The sequence below is a fragment of the Musa acuminata genome, chromosome BXJ1-8, assembly GCF_036884655.1.
Source record: "Musa acuminata AAA Group cultivar baxijiao chromosome BXJ1-8, Cavendish_Baxijiao_AAA, whole genome shotgun sequence".
NCBI classification, from domain to species: domain Eukaryota; kingdom Viridiplantae; phylum Streptophyta; class Magnoliopsida; order Zingiberales; family Musaceae; genus Musa; species Musa acuminata.
In genome coordinates this window covers 35,865,612-35,882,509 of record NC_088334.1, presented here as the reverse complement: position 1 = coordinate 35,882,509, position 16,898 = coordinate 35,865,612, and positions in this window count along the sequence as shown.

Here is a 16,898-nt window from a genome sequence, read left to right as displayed (position 1 = left end):
TGGAGAGGGCAGGTCTATTAGGACTCTAGCTAGGAGAGTCCTAATTGAGAGGAACATTCATGTAAAACCTACCTAAGCCGACCCCTATTAAAGAGATGAAGAGGTCGGCTAGGGTTAGGAGGTTGTTTCTTAGAGAAGAATTAGGAGTTGTAAAGGAATAGGAGTCTTGAGTAGGAGTCATATTAGGAGTTGGTTAGAAGTATGAGTCCTGAGTAGGAGTCCTATTAGGAGTTAGGGTTTAGAAGCCCTATAAATAGCCATGCATTCCTCCTCTTTTTATAAGCAATAGATAAATCTTTTCTGCAGCCTTTGAGTAGCAACTTGGAGGGAGGAACCCCTATAGAGTTCCGAAGAGGCCGATTCCCTAAAGAGATCAATCCCAAGTTTAGAATCTACACGGTTTCTAACACAACGAAGGTAGTTTACAGTTAAGATAAGGAGCAGAATGTAAATGCAAACCGAGATTTAGAGTGGTTCGATCAATCTTAACCTACATCCACTTTTGGCTTCCTCCTCCGATGAGATCACCGACGTCCACTAGAGGCCTTCCTTCAATAGGCAAAGGCCAACCACCCTTTTACAACTTTACTACTTTTGATGGGCTTAGGAGACAACCCTTACAGATTTTCACTCCCCTCTTGAATCATCAAAAGTTAGAAGAAAAGAGGGAGAAGAACTTCTAGCCTTTTACAATACTTTTAAGCTATCAAATTCTCAGAATAAATGCAAGCTTTTGGTGCCCTTTCATGCAGGAAAGGGTGGGGTTTATATAGGCCCCAACTGGTTTGAATTTGGAGCTCAAAAGTGTCATCTCCTAGATTTCCAGGGTCCTAGTGATACCACCACCAGAACTGGGTGGTACTACCGCCTGATACTGCTTGGAGACTGAGCTCAAGTAGTACCACCGCCTGACTTCGCTCGGAGATCGAGCTCAGGCGGTACCACCACCTGATAGGGGTTGTACCACCACCTAACAGGGGCGGTACCACCGCTTGACTTTGCTCAGAGACTGAGTTTTTGGGCAGTGCCATTGCCGGCTAGGAAATCTAGGTCCAAATGGGTTGATCCATTCCCAGGGTCCTAGCGATACCACCACTAGAACTGGGTGGTACTACCACCTGATACTGCTTGGAGACTGAGCTCAAGTAGTACCACCGCCTGACTTCGTTCGGAGATCGAGCTCAGGCGGTACCACCACCTGATAGGGGTGGTACCACCACCTAATAGGGGCGGTACCACCACCTGACTTCGCTCAGAGATTGAGTTTTTGGGCAGTGCCATTGCCAGCTAGGAAATCTAGGTCCAAATGGGCTGATCCATTCGGCCCAATTTGGGTATGTTAAGGGCCCAATTGGCTCCAACTTAAGTTAATGGGATCACCTCTCATTCCTAACTTAATCTTCATACTAACTATAACATTTAAGAAATTAATACTGCAACTCGTGTTCCGGTGCATCAATCGCTTCTTCTGACGAGCTTCCGGCGAATTTCCGTCAAACATCCGACGAACCCTCGACGATGCTCCGGTGGACTTCCGGCAAACTCCTAGACTTATGACGATCCTCTTGGCGAGTTCTGATGAGCTTCTTTGGCAAGCTCCTGGACTTCTCGGATTTGTTCCCGTAGAACCTCCGATGACTGTCCGGACTTCCGTCGAACTCTCAAACTCCCAACGTGATCTTGGTCTTGACTCTGACGCAACACCTACTGCATGTCTTACCACCATCGTAGTTAATCTTGCACATGTAAAACAAACTTTGATCTAGACAATTAATACTAAGCATTAATCAAGTTGTCCAGCATGTCATTGGTCCCTCGACGCTTCATCCGATTCTTCGGCGCATTGTCCTCTCCTACGGCCTATTGCCCAATCGGTCAGTTGACTCTGCAACTCCGATATCCTTAGTGCAATACCTGCTCTTCTTGGCCCGATGCCCGAATCCACAACTTGAAGCCTTCTATCGATACATCGACTGATTCACCGGCCTTCGGCCCAACATGATTTTTCCTGCTTTAATTGTCTCATCCTGATCGAAGAATCCCACATCACTTAAAATGCAAATTAAAATATAAATATAATTATTAATTGGTTTCAATATCAAAATATGAGATTCAACAATATAGGGCTCCAAACCCTATCCCTAGGGGCTGCTTCCTAAGTGAGTTACCCCTTTTGCCCTTAACCCTAACAAACCAACCTAGTAAAAGGGGGTGGTTGCTAGGAAGCCCAAAGGCCCAAATATAAACCCTAGCCACTCTTTTTTATAGGATAGAGGTGGCTAGGTGGGTTTATTATAATCTCATAGGGTTTTATTAGCTACTTCTTGGTTGAGTAGGACCCAACCCTACTAGGGTCCTATCAATTTGGCACACACTCGTAGTCACACACGAAGGCACAAGTAGGGTTCAAGAGTCAAAAATTAATCTTTTGGTTCATAGCTATGAGTTATTTCATATGAAACCAAGCGAGACCATTGGAGACATGTACACCCATCTTACGGATGTCGTCAATAGTCTAAAAGCACTTGGTAAAAGTTTTTCTAATTTTGAACCTATTAACAAGATATTAAGATCCCTTCCAAAAAGTTAAGATCCTAAAGTAATGGCAATACAAGAGGCAAAAATCGTTAATAACTTTCTGCTTGAAGAACTTATTGAGTTCTTGATGACCTATGAAATGATATGCATAGCATATGATGAACTTGAGAACAACCTTCCAAAGAATAGGAAGGACATGACACTTAGAACCAAAGAAGACCACTTGGGTGAAAACTCAAGTGACGATGATGATGATGATGACTTGGCACTTCTTACAAGAAGGTTTAAAAAAATCTTAAAAAGAAATAAAATAAAACAAGACACTAAGAACAAAAGTAAACTAAAAAAGACCAAATAATTTGCTATAAATGTGAGAAGCTAGGGTACTTCAAAAATGAATATCCCCAAGTGAAAAGAAGCTACCAAAGAAAAAGAAGACTCTCGAAGCAACTTAGGACGATTCAAGTGCATCCGAAGATGAGGAGCCAATCAACAAAAATGAAGTTACAAATTACACTCTAATGGTGCTCAATGATAAGGTAAGTGACTCAATAGAATCTCATTTAGCTTATAATGATTTACTTATTGCTTTCAATGATCTATATGATGAATATAAGCTAGTTGGTAAAAAATACAAGTTGTTAAAAAAGGAGCATACTTCTCTTATTTGTAAATATGATAAATTAAAAAATGAGCATGATAATAGTATGTTAGCTTCTTGCACTAAGAGTGACGAGATAAATTCACTTAAGAAAGAAAATGTCTTACTACAAGAAATATTTAAAATATTTAAAATAGATAATAAATCTCTAAATATGATCCTTGCTAATAAGGGTCATGTTCATAGAAAGGAAGGAATTGACTTTGTGAGTAACACCCAACAAAATCTAACTATCTTCATTAAAGGACCTACATTACATGTCTCACCTAGAGAAAAATATAATTTTTATGAAAAATATAGTCATTTTTCATATAAATGTCTATTTAACAGGTATAGTTCACATAAATTAGTTTGGATTCCTAAAAGAACCATAAATCACTCAATGCTAGGTAGATTTATTTATGAGGGACCAAGGTTAAATAGGTACCCAAAAGAAAACCTCTTTTCTTGTAGATATGTCTACAATCATAAACTAGAAGCAAAAGATGGTACATTGATAGTGGATGCTCAAGGAATATGACCGGAGATCTAACATACTTCTCCAAGCTCACTAGCCAAGATGAAGGATTTGTCACATTCGGAGATAACAACAAAGGAAAAATTATTAGCAAAGGAAATATAGGTAACAAATCTAATCTTTTGATTGAAAATATTTTATTAGTAGGTGGTTTAAAACATAACTTGCTAAGCATAAGTCAATAGTGTGATAAAGGTTATAACATCAAATTTGAATCTAATGCTTGCATTATAGAAATACCTTAGATAAATAGATCTTTGATTGCCTTAAGGACCAACAATGTCTGTACTATTAATCTTGATGAGTTTTGTGATGAAACTTATTTTTTAATTTTAAATAATAATGTATGGCTTTGATATAGAAGATTAGGTCATGCAAGTATAAAACTAATTTTATAAATTATAACTAAAGAATTAGTAAGAGGTATGTCTAAAATTAAATTTACCAAGATAAAGTTTGTAATGTATGTCAACTAGGAAAATAAATAAAAGGTAGTTTCAAATCAAAGAATCAAATAAGCATCTCTAGACCACTACAATTGATCCATATGGATTTATTTGAATAAATTGATATAACAAGCCTAGGAGGTAGTAAATATACCTTTGTAATTGTTGATAATTATAGTAGATACACTTGGACATACTTTTTGACACATAAAAGTGATTGCTTTAAATATTTTTTAAAATTTTATAAATTATTTCAAAATAAAAAGGATTTTATGATTGCCTCTATTCTAAGTGATCATAGTGGTGAATTTCAAAATCATGATTTAAAAACTTTTATGATTTAAATTGGTATAACCATAACTTCTCTACTCCAAGAAACTCTCAACAAAATAGAGTTGTTGAGAGAAAAAATAGGAGTTTACAAGAAATGGCAAGAACCATGCTTAATGAATATAGCCTACCCAAATAATTTTTTGGCCGAAGCCGTTAACACGACATGCTATGTCATGAATAGGGTTCTCGTAAGACCATTACTTTTCAAAACTCCCTATGAATTGTAAAATAATAAAAGACCTAATATTTCATATTTTAAAGTTTTCAGTTGTAAATGTTTTATTTTAAATGAAAAGATTACTTAGGAAAATTTGATGCAAAATCCATTGAAAGCATTTTTCTTAGTTATTCCTTCGTGTCTATATCTTTTCGTATCTTTAATAAAAGAGCTTTGGTTATAGAGGAATCTATTCATATTGTTTTTAATGAGCTTCTTGAATTTAAGAAAAATAATTTTGATAATGATTTTAATTTTGATAATTTAAATTTGAATGAAAACTCTCCTCCCCCAAGCAACTTGGATGTATCTTATTCCGAAGAATCCTTACCTAAAGATTGGAAGTATGTAGATACTCATCCTAAGTAGTTAATCATTGCAGATACATCAAAAGGTGTTTAAACTCACTCTTCATTTAAGAATTTTTGTGCTAATGTAGTATTCTTTTCTCCAATTGAACCTAAATACATTGATTAAGCCATAAAAGATGATTCATGGGTCTTTGCAATGCATGAAAAATTAAATCAATTTGAGATAAATAAGGTGTGAAAACTTGTTCCTAGACATAGTGACCATTTAGTAATTGGTACTAAATGGGTCTTTAGAAACAAGTAAGATGAACTTTGTATCATGGTTAGAAACAAGGCTAGAAGAAACCTTCCCTCTTGTGGTTAGACTTGAAACCATAAGGATTCTCCTTGTCCATGCTAGTTGTAATAATTTTAAGTTATTTCAAATGGATATTAAAAGTGCTTTTCTTAATGACTTTATTTTAGAAGTGCTAGGATTAAGATCAACACTAGGGGGCGGGGGGGGGGGGAGTGTCACGACCCGAGTCTGATGAGCTAACTGACCAATAACTCCATTTTAGTCCTCAACGACGGATCAAAATGCTCAAGCGGGAGTTAACGTAGTACACTCATCAGGCCCTTATAAGCTAATCATATATATTCCCCACTTCCGATGTGGGACTAATGAGATATTACATTATCCCCAACCCAATTAGCTTGACGTCCTCGTCAAGGCCCGACATAGCCCAGATCAAGATGGTCCTCAACGACAGATCAAAATGCTCAAGCAGGAGTTAACGTAGTATACTCATCAGGCCCTTATAAGCTAATCATATATATTCCCCACTTCCGATGTGGGACTAATGGGATATTACAGGGAGGGGGGAGGGGGGGTGATAAATTAGTGCAGCGAAAAACTTTCACGATTTCAAAAGTCTACGTTTCGAAAAGAACCGATTCCAACGAAAATTATTTTGTAAGGAGTTTAACTTGAAAGCATATGTGAGTGTAGAGAAGGCAGTAAGAAGGTAATGTAGCTTGCAGTAATGAAACTTGCACAAATTGAAAAGCAAACCAGAATTTAGAGTGGTTCGGTCTTTGTGACCTACATCCACTTTCGGATTCTTCCTCTATTGAGGTCACTGGTGTCCACTAAAGGCCTTCCTTCAATAGGCGAAGACTAACCACCTTTTACAACACTTTCTCCTTTTCACATGTTTAGGAGAGGACCCTTACAAGTCTCACACCTCTCTTGAATGATCTCAAAACTTAAAAAGGGAGGAGGAGAACTCTAGCACTTGTTTACAATACTTTTATACCCTAACAACTCAAGATTATCTCAATTCTTTTGTACCCTTTCATGCAGAAAAGGGTGGGGTTTTTATAGGCCCCAATGGCTTTAAAAATGGAGCCAAAAAGTGTCTAATCCTAGATTTTTAGGGTCCTGGCGGTACCACTGCCATTACTGGTCGGTACCACCGCTTGACACCTGACATTGGGTAGTACCACCGCTTGATAGGGGCGGTACCACCGTTGGCACCAATAACTACCGACAGTACCACCACCCAGACCACCTGGGATGTTGCTTTCCTAGCGATGGCACCACCTGCCAAGAATTCAACATCTTGGTTGGGCTTTGACTCTGGCCCAAGCCGACCTAACTCGAGCCTAGTTGGCCCCTAACAGAGTTGATGTGGTTACCTCCCAAATCAACTCTAATTATCGTTCTAACTACGATTAAGGCAAGCATGGTCTGGTACGTCGATTCTTCACTCGGCGATCTTTCAGCGAACTCCCGATTAACTCTCGGCTAGTCTTCTGGCATGCTTCCGGCGATCTCTCGATGAGCTTTCGGTGAGTCTTCCAATGTGCTTCCAGCGATCTCATGATGAACTCTCGGCGAGCTCCTGGTATATCATCCGAGTCATCGACTCCAGCCCATCATCTGCTTTACGCCTTACTGCTATCGTATTGATTCTACACACTTATCTCAATACATAGATTTGATCAAATAATTCACCAATTGATTTCATTATCAAAATATGAGATTCAACAATCTCATCCTTTTTTATAATGACAACCAATTGATGATGGAGTTAATCTTAACTCCCCCTGTCTATATGCCATAATTGAGAAAAGATACTCTTCAATTCAATGCCTTTGAATTCAAGCATCAAATTGATAATACCATATATTCGTCGATAGAAATGATGTCATGACATGACATCCATTTTCGAGTCAAAATCACAAAAAATTTCAACATCAAAGTAAGCATGATATTGACAGAAATTTCCAGCAGCATGATATTGACAGAAATTTTCAGCATCAAGGTAAGTATGATATCGACAGAAGTTTTCAGCATCAAGGTAAGCATGATATCATACTCATCATTTGAAGAGATAACATAGAAATCAAGGCACAGAATTGTAATCATCGAAGTAAGTGGCATTTTAAGTTTACAACATTAAGGTAAACAACATAGGATTACAACATCAAGGTAAGCAAAATAAAAGAAGGGGATTTCATCCATTTCTCCCCTTTTTTCATCAACAAAAAGTCACAATTAATTATTCAGGTGGTGGCTAGTCAAAATGTCTAAATAGGGTATTGAGTTGTTGATGAATCTACTATAGCTCAATCAAAATTTGATCTTGGCGTTATTCAAGTTGATCTTAACGTTGTTCAAATCGATCTATCTGAGTCCCTATGTCATCGATAGATAAGAGAGGTGCTTGCTCTACTTGAGATGATTCCTCAAAGGGATCAGTTGGAGGAGATAGATTACCCCTAAAAATTAGTATTTCAGGTTCTGGTTCAGGTTGGAGGGGATCAGTCCTTCTAGATAGTATAGTCCATATAATATTTCTAAATGTACATCTTATCCATCAAAGTAGATTTCTATTTATGATATTAAATCTGTCTAGTTTTATAACTTCTTCATCGGGTGGAATGGAAATATCATAGGCATGGACTAGTCTTATGATTAAGCCACCATATGAAAGCATCATGTCCTTTTTTGATAGTTCAAACATGTTTTGTTGGATTAGGTAACCAAAATAATTATTATGTCCCTTCATAATCCAATACATGGTACCTAGTTCTATTTGACTTACTTCATCATGATGATATTGCTTAAGGAGAATTATACTTATCAAGATGTGATAAAGTATTTTAGTGCTTAAAGGTAGTAAATGTTTATAACTTTTTGGAAGAATCATTAAGTTAGGATTGCCAACTGCTTCATCATCCCATTGTACTCTAAAATAACACTCTCTTTCTTTTACCAGAATTTCTATGATGTTGCAAATGGTTCTATCCGGATGTCCTAATAGATAGGTAGATACCCTTTCATCTTCATCTACATTAAATTGTTGTAAAATAGCCTAACAAATCTAGGGTAGATAGGTTCACTCATTTGAAGGATTGGGAGAATGTCTAGATTAGCAAACCATTGAATAGGTTCCAAATCAATTAATTCATCTAAATCAACATATTTACCCTTATGAACATGTCTAGACTCTATTGATAGAAATTTTAGGGCATGTTGATTAGAATTGAAAAGTAGGGAGTCATAATTTTCATCTAATCTCCTATTCTCTTTGTCCTTAGATGATCTTCTAGAAGCCATGAGACTAAACACATAAATGATACTAAGAACTACACATAAGAGGCAAGATCTATTAATAAATTGAGAGAAGAGTTTTGAGAATTACCCTTGCAGTAATCTTCTTGAAAGGTTGAGATTAATCCTTGAATTTGAAGAAGAGGAGGATCAAGGAGAATGAGGGGTGGAGAGGGGTTTAGAGGTGTTTGGAGAAATGTAGGAGGGCTTGGGGTCGGTTCTACTGTCAACCATAAGTGCCTTTTTATAGGGCAGAGGTTGCAGGCAGTGGCACTGCTAGCTAGGCGATGCTACCACCTGCCACTTGTGACAACTGGTGGTGCCACCACCTACAGGCAGTGAGCACTACACACATTAGTGTGTTGTGCTATCACAAGTGATTTCAATTTTATAAGATGTTTATTGTTGCAAAGCACACAATCTTATTTACTTCATTATGTAAAATTTGCATCATAAGAGGAGAAGATTCGTATTGAAGATTGTATGTTCATGATTTATCATATAAAATGCATACTATACTCAAACATTGTATAGAACTTGAAAATGTATACTGTAATTTTATGATTCACCATATAAAATTTGTACACAAGTATCGTAAAAACTCATATGGAAGAATGCATATGGCTCATTGCGCATACTATAAGATCATGATTCAGGTGAGTGATCAAGAAAGTCTAAAAATAAAAATTTAACAAAGTCATGAATTCGAACAATTTAACATCCCTAATTCCCTTCTAATGAAATCAAATTGTTCTTCACTCAAGGGTTTTATAAAGATATCGGCTAATTGATGTTTTGTATCAATAAACTCTAATATTACATCATGATTATTAACAACATCTCGTATAAAGTGATGCCTAATGTCAATGTGTTTAGTTCTAGAGTGTTGAATAGAATTTTGAGCTAAGCATATTGCACTAGTGTTATCACACTTTATAGGTATGTCTTTTAGGTCAATTCCATAATCCTTTAAAGTGCTTTTCATCCATATAACTTAAGCACAGCATGCACCTGCAACTATGTACTCAGCTTCAGTTGTTGATAATACAACCAAGTTTTGTGTCTTGGAAGACCAAGAAACGAGTGTGTCCTAAAAATTGACACGTTCCGAATATGATTTTCTATCTAAATTACATCCAGCAAAATTTGCATCAGCATAACCAAGCAATTCAAAGTTCTTAGATTTAGGATACCATAATCCTAGTTTAGGAGTTCCTTTTAGGTATCTAAATATCCTTTTAACAGCTTTTAAATGAGATTGCTTAGGGTTAGATTGAAATCTAGCACAAAATCCTACGCTAAACATGATGTCTGGTCTAGTTATGGTGAGGTAAAGCAAACTACTTATCATACCCCTATAAGCTATTCGATCAAAGCTTTCTCCACTTTCATCAATGTCTAACTTAGTGGAGGTACTCATAAGAGTGTTGATAGCTTTTGAACTATCCATGTTAAATCTTTTTAGCAAGTCTAAATCATATTTTGTTTGATTAAGAAAAATACCATTGCTAAGTTGTTTAATTTATAAGTCTAAAATGAAGGTTAGTTCCCCCATTAGGCTCATTTCAAATTCTAGACTCATGCTTTTGGCAAATGATTCATATAAGGATTCATTTGTAGAACCAAAAATAATGTTATCAACATAATTTTAAACAATAAGAAAATCATTTTAAAAATTTTTAATAAACAATGTAATATCGACCTTGCCTTTAGAGAAATTATTATGAATTAGAAATGAGCTAAGTCTCTCATACCAAGCCCCTAGGGCTTGTTTCAATCCATAGAGAGCTTTAGTCAATTCAAACACATGATTAGGAAAGTTATCATTCTCAAATCTAGAAGGTAGTTCAACATAAACTTCTTCGGAGATAAAGACATTACGAAAAGCACTTTTAACATCCATTTGAAACAACTTAAAATTATTACTACTAGCATAGGCAATGAGCATCCTTATGGCTTCTAATCATGCCATAAGAGCGAAGGTTTCTTCATAATTGATGCCCTCTTCTTGATTGAAACCTTTGGCCTCTAATCTAGCCTTGTTTTGAACCATGATACCAAATTTATCTTGCTTGTTTTTAAAGACCCATTTAGTACCAATAACTAAATGATCATTTGGTCTAGGAAGAAGCTTCCACACTTCATTTCTCTCAAAATGATTCAATTCTTCTTGCATTGCGATGACCCATGAATCATCTTTCATAGATTCATCAATGCATTTAGGTTCAATTTGGGAGAGAAAAGCAGCGTTGACACAAAAATTCTTAAGAGAAGAACGAGTTTGAAACCCTTTCGATGTGTCTCCTATAATTAGCTCTTTAGGATGAGCATCTACATACTTCCATTCCTTCGACAAAGAAAGTTCGAAAGAAGATGCATCCAAGTTGCTAGATGGAGAAAGGGGTTCATTTAAATTTAAAGTATCAAATTTAAGATCATCATCAAAATTATTTTTCTTAACTTCGAAAATTTCATTAAAAACAACATGAATAGATTCTTCTATAACTAAAGTCCTTTTATTAAAAATTCGAAAAACCGTTGAAATAGAAGAATAACCAAGAAAAATTCCCTCATCGAATTTTGCATCAAACTTTCCTAAGGTATCTTTTTCATTCAAAATAAAACATTTACACCCGAAAACTTTAAAGTATGAAACGTTGGGCTTTTTGTTGTTCCACAACTTATAAGGAGTTTTAGAAAGTAATGGTCTTACTAGAACTCTATTCATAACATAGCATGCCGTATTTACAGGTTCAGCCTAAAAATATTTGGATAGATTATGTTCGTTTAACTTGGTTCTAGCCATTTCTTATAAGTTTCTATTCTTTCTTTCTACTACTCCATTTTGTTGAGGATTTCTTGGAGTAGAGAAGTTATGGTTGTATCCATTAGATTCACAAAATTCTTGAAAATCATAATTTTAAAATTCACCGCTGTGATCACTTCGAATTGACGAAATCATAAAACCCTTTTCATTTTGAGCAAGTTTACAAAACTTGAAGAAATACCTAAAGAATTCACTTTTGTGTGTCAAAAAATAAATCTACGTGTATCTACTATAATCATTCACAATGACAAAAGCGTATTTGCTACCTCCTAGGGTTGATATAAAAATTGGTTCAAACAAGTCCATATAGATCAATTGTAAAGGTTTAGAGGTGCTTATTTGGTTTTTAGGTTTGAAGCTACCTTTTATTTATTTTCCTAGTTGACATGCATCATACACATTATCTTTGACGAACATGATATGAAGAATTCCTCTTACAAGTTCCTTAGATGAAATTTGAGAGATTAGTTTCATGCTGACATGACCTAATCTCCTATGCCAAAGCCAAGCATCGTCATTTAAAATCGAAAAACATATTTCATTACAAAGATCATTAATGTCGATAGTGTATACATTATTTTATTTTAAAGCAATCATAGATGTGTTTTTATGTGGTTTTTCTATAATACAAGCATTAGATTCAAATTTAATAATATATCCTTTATCACACAATTGACTAATGCTCAAAATGTTATGCTTTAAGCCATCAACTAACAATACATCTTTAATAAAAAAGTTGGATGTGTTACCTATAGTTCCTTTGCCAATGATTTTACTCTTGATGTTGTCTTTGAAGGTGACATATCCTTCATCTAGGCTAGTGAGCTTAGAGAATTGAGATGGATCTCTGGTCATATACCTTGAGCATCCACTATCAAGGTATCATCTCTTGCTCCTAGCTTGTGATGGTATATGTTTCTACAAAAGAGGATATTTTTTAGATACCCATTTGACCTTGGGTGCCTAAAAAATTGATCGGCTTAACTTATTATTTTGCATGAAATTCTTTACGGTTCCTTTAGGAACCCAAATCAATTTGTGTGGACTATACTTCTTAAATGGACAATGATAAGTTACATGTCCAACTTTGCAATAAAAGTTGTAATTGTTTTGGGGTGAAATATGCAAGATAGGACCTTTAACAAAGGTGGTTAGATTTTGGTGAGAGCTTCTCACAAATTTGATTCCACTTCTTTTATAAACATGACCCTTATTGGCAAGGATCATGTTCAAGGACTTGCTACCAACCTCAAATTTTTCTAAGGTTTCTTTAAGTAGCAAGTTTTCCTTTCTAAGTATTTTTATTTCATGACATTTCGTACATGGAGCTAAACTATCATTATGCTCAACTTTTAATCTATTGTAATCACTAACAAGAGAATCATGCTCCTTTTTTTAATAATTTTTATTTTTTACTAATTGATTTACATTCATCAAATAAATCATGAAAAGCATTTGATAGTTCATTAAATGATAAATTTGCATCAATTGAACTTTTTACCTCATCTCCAATGGCCATTAGTGCATAGTCAGCAACTTGCTTAATATTGGTTGGCTCCTCTTCTTCGGATGCACTTGAGTCGTCCAATGTTGCTTTGAGAGCCTTCTTCTTTGCTGTCCTCTTCTTAACTTGGGGACATTCGCTCTTGTAGTGTCCCGGCTTCTTGCATTCGTAGCATATTACTTGATCTTTCTTGGGTTCAAATTTATTTTTAGTGTAATTTTTAGATTTATTCCTTCTTATGAATTTTTTAAATTTCCTTGTTAAAAGTGCCAAGTCTTCATCAAGGTCCTCATCACTTGAATTTTCTTTCAAGTGGTCTTCTTGGGTTCCTAATGCCATATCCTTTCTGTTCTTTGGAAGGGTGTCCTCAAGCTTTTCATGAGCTTTACAAATAATCTGATAGGTCATTAGTGACCCAATTAGTTCTTCGAGAGGAAAATTATTTAAATATTTGGCCTCTTGAATGGTCATGACGTAAGGGTCCCAACTCTTTGGAAGGAATCTTAAAACTTTATTAACGAGTTCAAAATCCGAGAAACCTTTACCAAGTCCTTTTACACCAATGACGATATCCGTAAATCGGGTGTATATGTCTCTAATGGTCTCACTCGATTTCATCCGAAATAACTCATAAGTCTGCATTAAAAGATTAATTTTCGACTCCTTCACTCTACTAGTGCCTTCATGAGTCACTTCGAGTATGTGCCAAATATCAAAAGTCGTTTCACAAATCGACACTCGATTAAACTCGTTTTTATCTAATGCACAAAACAAGGCATTCATAGCCTTGGCATTTAAAGTAAAAGTCTTCTTTTCGAACTCATTCCAATCGTTCATTGGAAGAGAAGACTTTTGAAAACCATTTTTGACAACGTTCCAAAGCTCAAAATCTATTAAAATTAGGAAGATCCTTATTCTAATCTTCCAATATATGTAATCCATCCCATTGAACATGGGCGGATGTCTAATTGAATGACCCTCTTGGTTGTCGGCAAGTGACACCTGACACTGGGTGGTACTACCGCTCAGTCTAGGCGGTACCACCGCTTGACAGAGCTTGGAGACCGAGCTCTAGCGGTACCATCGCTTGACAGGGGCGGTACCACCACTCAGACCACTTGGGGTGCTGCTTTCTAACCGGTGCCACCGTCGGCTAGGAATTCAGCATCTTGGTTAGGCCTTGACTCCGGCCCAAACCAACCCAACTCGAGCCCAGTTAGCTCCTAGCATAGTTGATGGGATTACCACCCAAATCAACTCTAATTATCATTCTAACTATGATTAAGGCAAGCATGGTCTGGTATGTCGATTCTTCACTTGGCGATCTTCCGGCGAACTCCCGACCAACTCTTAGCTAGTCTTCCGGCGTGCTTCCGGTGATCTCCCGATGAGCTTTCGGCGAGTCTTCCAACATGCTTCCGACGATCTCACGATGAACTCTCGGTGAGCTCCCGGTATATCATCTAAGTCGTCGACTCCGGCCCATCATCTGCTTTACGCCTTACTACTATCGTAGTTGATCCTGCACACTTATCTCAACACATGGATTAGATCAAATAATTTATAATTGATTTCATCACCAAATCCGAGATTCAACAAGAAGAAGTTTATATTGAACAACAATTCAGATTTGAGAATACTAGTTGAAACTATATTTTTAAGTTATCTAAGGCTCTCTATGGTTTAAAACAAGCCCCAAGGGCTTGGTACCAAAGACTTAGTTCTTTTCTAATTAAGAATAATTTTTTGAAAGGTAACGTTGATGCCACATTGTTTATTAAATATTTTAAAATAATTTTCTTATAATTCAAATTTATGTTGATGATATTATTTTTAGTTCTATAAATGAGTCTTTATGTGAATATTTTACCAAAAATATGAGCCAAGATTTTGAAATGAGCTCAATGGGCAAATTAATTTTTTTATTAGGTTTATAAATTAAGCAACTAAGTGATAGAATTTTTGTTAGTCAAACTAAATATGTTTTAGATCTATTAAATTGGTTCAATATGGATAGTTCTAAGGTTATTAACACACCAATGAGAACTTCCACAAAATTAGGTATGGACCATGATGGAGAAAATTTTGATCAAAAAACTTATAGGGGTATGATAGATAGTTTATTATATCCCACTTAAACTAGGCCAGACATTATGTTTAGTGTTGAATTATATACTAAATTTCATTCTAATCCCAAGCAATCTCACCTAAAAGCTATTAAGAGGATTTTTAGATACTTAAAAGGAACTCCTAATCTAGGATTATGGTGTTCAAAATCTGAAAACTTTGAATTAATTACTTATGCTGATGCAGATTTTGTTGGATGTAGAGTTGATAGAAAAAGTACATCAAGAACTTGTCAACTCTTAGGTCATGCACTTGTCTCTTAGTCTTCTAAGAAACAAAACTTAGTTGCATTATCTACAATCGAAGCTGAGTATATAGCAGCAGGTGCATATTGTGCACAAGATATATGGATGAAAAATATATTAAAAAATTATAAAATTTACTTAAAAAATATACCAATAAAATGTTTAACAAAAAAAATTTAAATCTCGGATTTTAATGATAAAATTAATTATAAATTGTTTGATCTAATCCGTATGTTGAGAAAAGTGTGCAGGATTAACTACGATAGCAGTAAGACTTAGAGCAAGAGTTGTGCCATAGTCAAGATCGGGACTTCGTTGAGAGTTCGAGAGTTTAACGGAAGTCCGGACATTCGTCGAAAATTCTACCAGAACTGACCGAGAAGTCTAGGAGCTTGCCAAAGAAGCTCATCGGAACTCCTCAAGAAGATCATCATAAAGTCCAGAAGCTTGCCGGGAGTCCACCGAAACTTTGCCGAAGAGATCATCGGAAGTTCGCCAGAAGATCGCTGGAAGAACAATTTGTTAGGATCGGAGTGGCACTAAGAGGGGGGGGGGTGAATTAGTGCAGCGGATTAAAACTTCGGTTTCGACAAATCTTTCGTACGATAAGAATGGAACTTGAAAAGCTAAACTTGAAAGCGTATTCTTAAAGTTGTGCAGCAAAGGTAATAAGGAACTAAAGCATGTAAGAAGGTTTGCAGTAATGTAAATAGCAATAATGAAATGCAAACCAGAGATTACGTCGATTTTAGAGTGGTTCGGTCAAATGACCTACATCCACTTGCGAGGCCCCTCTTCGATGAGGCTCCCACCTTCCACTAGCAAATCTCTTGAAATGGAAGGGCAAATACCCCTCTTACAACCTTTTACAAGCAGTTCAACCTCTTACAAATTTTCAGCAAGAAAGAATAAGGAGAACTCTAGCAAATTGAAAACAAGAAAGGCAAAGACTCTTCTAAGACTTTTCTCTCAATCACTTGCTGCACAAAAGTTGTTCTCTCAGCTGAGATTTGAGGGGTATTTATAAGCCTCAAGAGGATTCAAATTTTGGGCTCCAAAATTTGAATTCTCTTTGGGTTCCCGAATGCTGGAGGTGCCACCGCCCAGCCAAGCGGTGCCACCGCCCAGCGCTCGGGTGTTGGACGGTGCAACCGCCCAGCCAAGGAGGTGTCACCGCCCAGCTCTCGGGTGCTGGGCGGTGCCACCGCCTAGGCCAAATCAGCTCACTGGTTGGGCTCCAAATTTGGCTCAAACCAGTCCAAACTCGGGCCCAATTGGCCCCTACTTGGGTTATAGGATTAACACCTAATCCTAACCCTAATTAATGTGCTAACTATGAATTTAAAGATATTTTCTAAGCTATTACAAAGTCCGTAAGTCAAGACTTCTTCCGGCAAGCTTCCGGCGAACTTCCGACGATCTTCCGATAAACTCTCGAAAATCATTCTGCGGACTCCCAGCAAGCTCCTAGACTTCACGATTTGATCTTGGCGAGTTCCAACGAGCTTCTTCGGCAAGCTCCGATCTTTCTCGGTGAGCTCCGCGAACTTCCAACGAACCTTCCGGCGAGC